This window comes from Macaca thibetana, chromosome 19, assembly GCF_024542745.1.
Source record: "Macaca thibetana thibetana isolate TM-01 chromosome 19, ASM2454274v1, whole genome shotgun sequence".
In the NCBI taxonomy this organism is placed as follows: domain Eukaryota; kingdom Metazoa; phylum Chordata; class Mammalia; order Primates; family Cercopithecidae; genus Macaca; species Macaca thibetana.
In genome coordinates this window covers 46437739-46443775 of record NC_065596.1, presented here as the reverse complement: position 1 = coordinate 46443775, position 6037 = coordinate 46437739, and the positions used below count along the sequence as shown (strand labels likewise).

General features: G+C 49.6%; 1 protein-coding gene across 1 annotated transcript in view; it reads right to left on the bottom strand.

Moving 5' to 3' along the window:
• Positions 1 to 6037, bottom strand: part of TMEM145 (transmembrane protein 145) — a 74442-nt gene that overhangs the window by 57592 nt on the left and 10813 nt on the right. The window lies entirely within an intron of this gene.

The window sequence follows — 6037 nt, the reverse complement described above, 5'->3', positions numbered from 1 at the left end:
CCCCCATGTGGTTGTTGCTGCCGGTAGACAGAGTAGGGAAGTTTGGGTTGGGGGAGGGGAGGCGAACCAGTGATGTCACCTTTCCCCTTCTTGATTGGCTGCTGGGTGGCCGGGACTACGACCAATCGACGGTCTCGAAAAGTCTGGCGCGGCCCCGCGGAAAGCACTGTTGCCACCGGGAGGGGAGAGAACGCGCGCTTGTGGGGTGTCGCGCGCTGCAGTATAGGCAACGCGCGCGGCCTGGGGCCCGGGGGACAGGTCACCTCCTCCAAGAGTTTGACATTTAGGACAGCGAAGTTTGACAGCCCACTAGGCATTGGGACAGGGGGCCGAGATGAGGAAATGCAGCGCTTCTTGGGGCTTCGCACTGCATTACGTGGAGAGCTACACCTTGTGGGTGTACCCCCCTGGAGGAGGGAGATTTTTAAAGATCCTAGGGGTAGGGGGGTATCACACTGGAGTGGAGAAGGACAGGGAGATGCCCTGTTTGTAGTAGATGCCTGCTGCCCAGATACGAGTTTACAACCAGGTGTGAACCTGTCTGCAATGCATTTATGCCTTCCACCTTGTATTTGCCCTGGTCCGAGGCTAATGGGAAGCCATATGGGTTACGCTGGCCGCAGGGAGGGTTTCTTTTGCCTGTGACAGGTTTAAATTCCACACTGGAAGTCACACCATTTGTGAGGAAACTGCATCCAGTCTATGGCAAGTCATACTGTCCACGAAACACTCAAACTACGTGTGAAAGAATGTGCTAGGGCATAGAGCTAGTTCATAGCATAGAAGAAATATCAGTCGTCCAATGGGGTTCATGGACTATGAAGGATATTCACATCTATGAGAAAGTCCCACTGTTCACAAATTATTTGTCTGGAGATTGAGGGAAATTCACTGTCCACAAGGAGTTCACACTCGGAAGGAATCTTATACCCTACACTGTTATATTATTATTATTATTATTTTTTTTTTTTCCCCAAGACGGAGTCTCGCTCTGTCGCCCAGGCTGGAGTGCAGTGGCGCGATCTCGGCTCACTGCAACTTCTGCCTCCTGGGTTCAAGCGATTCTCATGCCTTAGCCTCCTGAGTAGCCGGGATTACAGGCACGCGCCACCACGCCCCGCTAATTTTTGTATTTTTAGTAGAGAAGGGGTTTCACCATTTTGGTCAAGCTGGTCTTGAACTCCTGACCTCATGACTCGCCCACCTCAGCCTCCCAAAGTGCCGGGTTTACAGGCGTGAGCCACTGTGCCCGGCCTAATTCTATTTATTTTAATTTTATTTTTATTTTTTTTCAGACAGGGTCTCACTCTGTCGCCCAGGCTGGAGTGCAGTGGCAGCATCATAGCTCACTGCAACCTTGAATGCCTGGGTTCAAGCAATCCTCCTGCCTCAGCCTCCTGAGTAGCTGGGACCACAGGCATGTACCACCATGCCCTGCTAATTTTTTTTTTTTTTTTTTTTTTGTAGAGATGGAGTCTCACTATGTTGTCTAGGCTGGTCTCCAATTTCTAGCCTCAAGCCATCCTTCCATCTTGGCCTCCTGAAGTGCTGGGATTATAGGAATAAGCCACTGTGTCTAGCGTTTAATGTAATCCTAAAGGACAATTCATCCTTCCATATTGGGTGGACCCGGAGTTGAGGGAGGTTTGACAAAGCAGTTTATATTGTGCACATTGGGTAGATGCTGAATCTGGGGGAAATTTACACTCAAGAGAGTGCGCACTGTCTTTGTAGGGAGCCCCATGGGGAGTGGTTCATGGTATCACAAAGGGGGTTCACAGCAGCCACAGAAAGTTCTCCATGCATGGAGATGTGCCCTGTCTGTGTTAACTTTGTCATGGATATGAAGAGATTACACTGTCTGTGGGGAAGCTCATAAGGGGCAGGAGTTCACATTACCCATGGGAGCTTACATTATGTTTGGGGGAGATTTTTATTGATTAAGGTAGGGTTTCGTGTTCCACAGTCGGTTTGCATCAGGTGTGAGGGAGAATTAGACTTTTAGCAGAGAGGTGTGTACTCTGCATGAGGGAATTCTGCATGAGGGAACTTGGCCTAGGGAACCTGCTGCAGTGAAAGGAGGTCTCGACTGTCAGTTGAACGGCTTTTCTCTGGCTGTGGTAAATTTATAATGTCCATGTAGGGATCCCCACTGCTTACAAGAGTTATACCATGTTGGGATGCTGAGAAGGCAGATCACTTGAGGTCAGGAGTTCAAGACCAGCCTGGCCAACATGGTGAAACCCCATCTCTACTAAAAATACAAAAATTCGGCTGGGTGTGATGGCTCACGCCTGTACTCCCAGCACTTTGGAAGGCCAAGGTGGGTGGATCACCTGAGATCAGGAGTTTGAGACCAGCCTGGCCAACATGGTAAAACCCCGTCTCTACTAAAAATACCACAAAAATTAGCCAGGCATGGTGATGGGTGCCTGTAATCCCAACTACTCAGGAGGCAGAGGCAAGAGAAACGGTTGAGCCCAGGAGACAGAGGTGGCAGTGAGCTGAGATTGTGCCATTGCATTCCAGCCTGAGCAACAGAACAAGACTCTGTCTCCAAAAAGTAAAAATGCAGGCCAGGCACGGTGGTGCATGCCTGTACTCCCACCCAGCACTTTAGGAGGCCAAGGCAGGCAGATTGTGAGGTCAGGAGATCGAGACCATCCTGGCTAACACGATGAAACCCCATCTCTACTAAAAATACAAAAAATTAGCCGGGTGTGGTGGCATGCGCCTGTAGTCCCAGCTACTTGGGAGGCTAAGGCAGGAGAATCAATTGAACCCAGGAGGCAGAGATTGCAGTGAGCTGAGATTGCACCACTGTACTCCAACTTGGGCGGCAGAGCGAGACTCCGTCTCAAAAAAAAAAAAAAAAAAAAATTCAAAAATTAGCCAGGCATGGTGGCACGCATCTGTAATCCCTGCTACTCAGGAGGCTGAGGCAGGAGAATGTCTTGAACCCAGGAGCTAGAGATTACAGTGAAGTGAGATTGCACCACTGCTCCAGCCTGGGCAACAAAGTGAGACTCAGACTCAAAAAAGAGAAAAAAAAAAAAAAAAAAAAAAAAAAGAGTTATACCATGCATAATAAATACATGAAGGAAACCTGGAAATGGGAATTCACACTGTCCAAGGCCTGTTTCCCTGGTCATTGAGGAAAAGTGTGCACAGGGAGCTGCACCCTGCCCCTGGGAGAATTACATAAACCATAGTTAACTTAGTTACACAGTTAATTGAAATTACACTGTCATGCTGGGTAAGGGGTGATGCTACAGAAGGCAGGATAGCACAGGCTTAGCCAGACTGCTTAGGGTAAAATCCCAGTTGGGCTTTTTCCCAGCTGTGTGATGTTGGGAAAGTTACTTAACCTCTCTGTGTCTTTCTTGATTTCCACCCTTGTAAAAAGGGATAATAAAATAATCTTAAGCAGTAAACCACAGGACTTTTTTTTTTTTTTTTTTTTTGAGACAGAGTCTTGCTGTCACCCAGGCTGGAGTGCAGTGGCGCGATCTCGGCTCACTGCAAACTCCGCCTCCTGGGTTCACACCATTCTCCTGCCTCAGCCTCCCGAGTAGCTGGGACTACAGGTGCCCGCCACCATGCCCGGCTACTTTTTTGTATTTTTAGTAGAGATGGAATTTTACCATGTTAGCCAGGATGGTCTCGATCTCCCGACGTCATGATCCACCTGCCTCGGCCTCCCAAAGTGCTAGGATTACAGGCGTGAGCCACCGTACCCGGACCGCAGAACTTTAGTTTATTTACTTATTTCTTTTGAGTAGCTGAGACTACAGGCGCACACCATGATGTCCAGCCAATTTTTGTATTTTTTTTTTTTTTTTTTTTTGAGAGGGAGTCTCGCTCTGTCGCCCAGGCTGGGATGCAGTGGCCGGATCTCAGCTCACTGCAAGCTCCGCCTCCCGGGTTTACGCCATTCTCCTGCCTCAGCCTCCCGAGTAGCTGGGACTACAGGCGCCCGCCACCTCGCCCGGCTAGTTATTTTTTGTATTTTTTAGTTGAGATGGGGTTTCACCTTGTTAGCCAGGATGGTCTCGATCTCCTGACCTCGTGATCCGCCCGTCTCGGCCTCCCAAAGTGCTGGGATTACAGGCTTGAGCCACCGCGCCCGGCCAATTTTTGTATTTTTAGTAGAGACAGGGTTTCACCACGTTGACCACATGGTCTCGATCTCTTTACCTCATGATCTGCCTCCCAAAGTGCTGGGATTACAGGTGTGAGCCACCACACACAGCTGGGTTTTTTTTTTTTTTTCTTTTTTGAGACATAGTCTTGCCCTGTTGCCCAGGCTGGAGTGCCCTGGTTCAATCTTGGCTCACTGCAGCCTCCGCCTCCTGGGTTCAAGCAATTCTCCTGTTTCAGCCTCTCAAGTAGCTGGGACTACAGGCACTTGCCACCACGGCCAGCAAATTTTCTTTTTTTTTTTTGAGACAGAGTCTCACTCTGACTCCCAGGCTGAAGTGCAGTGGCGCAATCTTGGCTCACTGCACGTTCCAGCTCCCAGGTTCACGCCATTCTCCTGCCTCAGCCTTCTGAGTAGCTGGGACTACAGGTGCCCGCCACCATACCCGGCTACTTTTTTGTATTTTTAATAGAGACGGGGTTTCACCATGTTAGCCAGGATGGTCTCGATCTCCTGACCTCGTGATCCGCCTGCCTTGGCCTCCCAAAGTGGTGGGATTACAGGCATGAGCCTCTGCGACCAGCCAAGCCATAGTGTTTTAATCTCTGTGTGTATAGAAGGGATACTGGATAAATTTTTTTTGTTTTGGCTCTTTTGAGATGGATTGTCGCTTTTGATGCCCAGGCTGGAGTGCAATGGCACGATCTCTGCTTACCACAACCTCTACCTGCCGGGTAAGCAATTCTCCTGCCTCAGCCTCCTGAGTGGCTGGGATTACAGGCATGCGCCACCACCCCTAGCTAATTTTATATTTTTAGTAGAGACAGAGTTTCTCCATGTTGGTCAGGCTGGTCTCAAACTCCCAACCTCACTTGATCTGCTCGCCTCGGCCTCCTAAAGTGCAGGGATTATAGGCATGAGCCACCACACCCGGCCATTTTTTGTTTTTTCTTTTGAGACAGAGTCTTAGTCTGTTGCCCAGGTTGGAGTACAGTGGCGTGATCTAAGCTGACTGCAGCCTCTGCCTCCTGGGCCTAAGTGATCCTCTCACCTCAGCCTCCCGAGGAGCTGGGACTATAGGCATGCACCACCATGCCTGGCTAATTATCATTTTTAGTAGAGATGGTCTCCCTATGTTGCCCTGGCTGGTCTCAAACTCCTGGACTCAAGCGATCCACCTGCCTCAGCCACCCAAAGTGCTGGGATTACAGGTGTGAGCCACTATGGCTGGCTGCTATTGGTAACTTTTTTTTTTTTTTTTTTTCTTCTCTGAGACGGGGCTTCTCGGCTTACTGCAACCTCCACCTCCCAGGTTCAAGCGATTCTCCTGCCTCATCCTCCTGAGTAGGTGGGAATACAGACATGCATCACCACACCCAGCTAATTTTTGTATTTATTTATTTATTTTTATTAATTTTTTTTTTTTTTGAGACTTAGTCTTGCTCTGTCACACAGGCTGGAGTGCAGTGGCACGATCTCGGCTCACTGCAAGCTCCGCCTCCCAGATTCACGCCATTCTCCTGCCTCAGCCTCCCAAGTAGCTGGGACTACAGGCGCCCGTCACCATGCCTGGCTAATTTTTTCGTATTTTTAGTAGAGACGAGGTTTCACTGTGTTAGCCAGGATGGTCTCGATCTCCTGACCTCGTGATCCGCCCCCTTTGGCCTCCCAAAGTGCTGGGATTACAGGTGTGAGCCACCACACCTGCCTTTTTTTTTTTTTAGTAGAGATGGGGTTTCACCATCTTGGGCAGGCTGGTCTCGAACTCCTGACCTTGTGATCCGCCCACCTCGGCCTCCCAAAGTGCTGAGATTACAGGCCTGAGCCACAATGCCCAGCCGGGTAACTTTTTATAGAAGAACTAAGACTGTTGGTGGGGGCGGTTCATGGAATTTT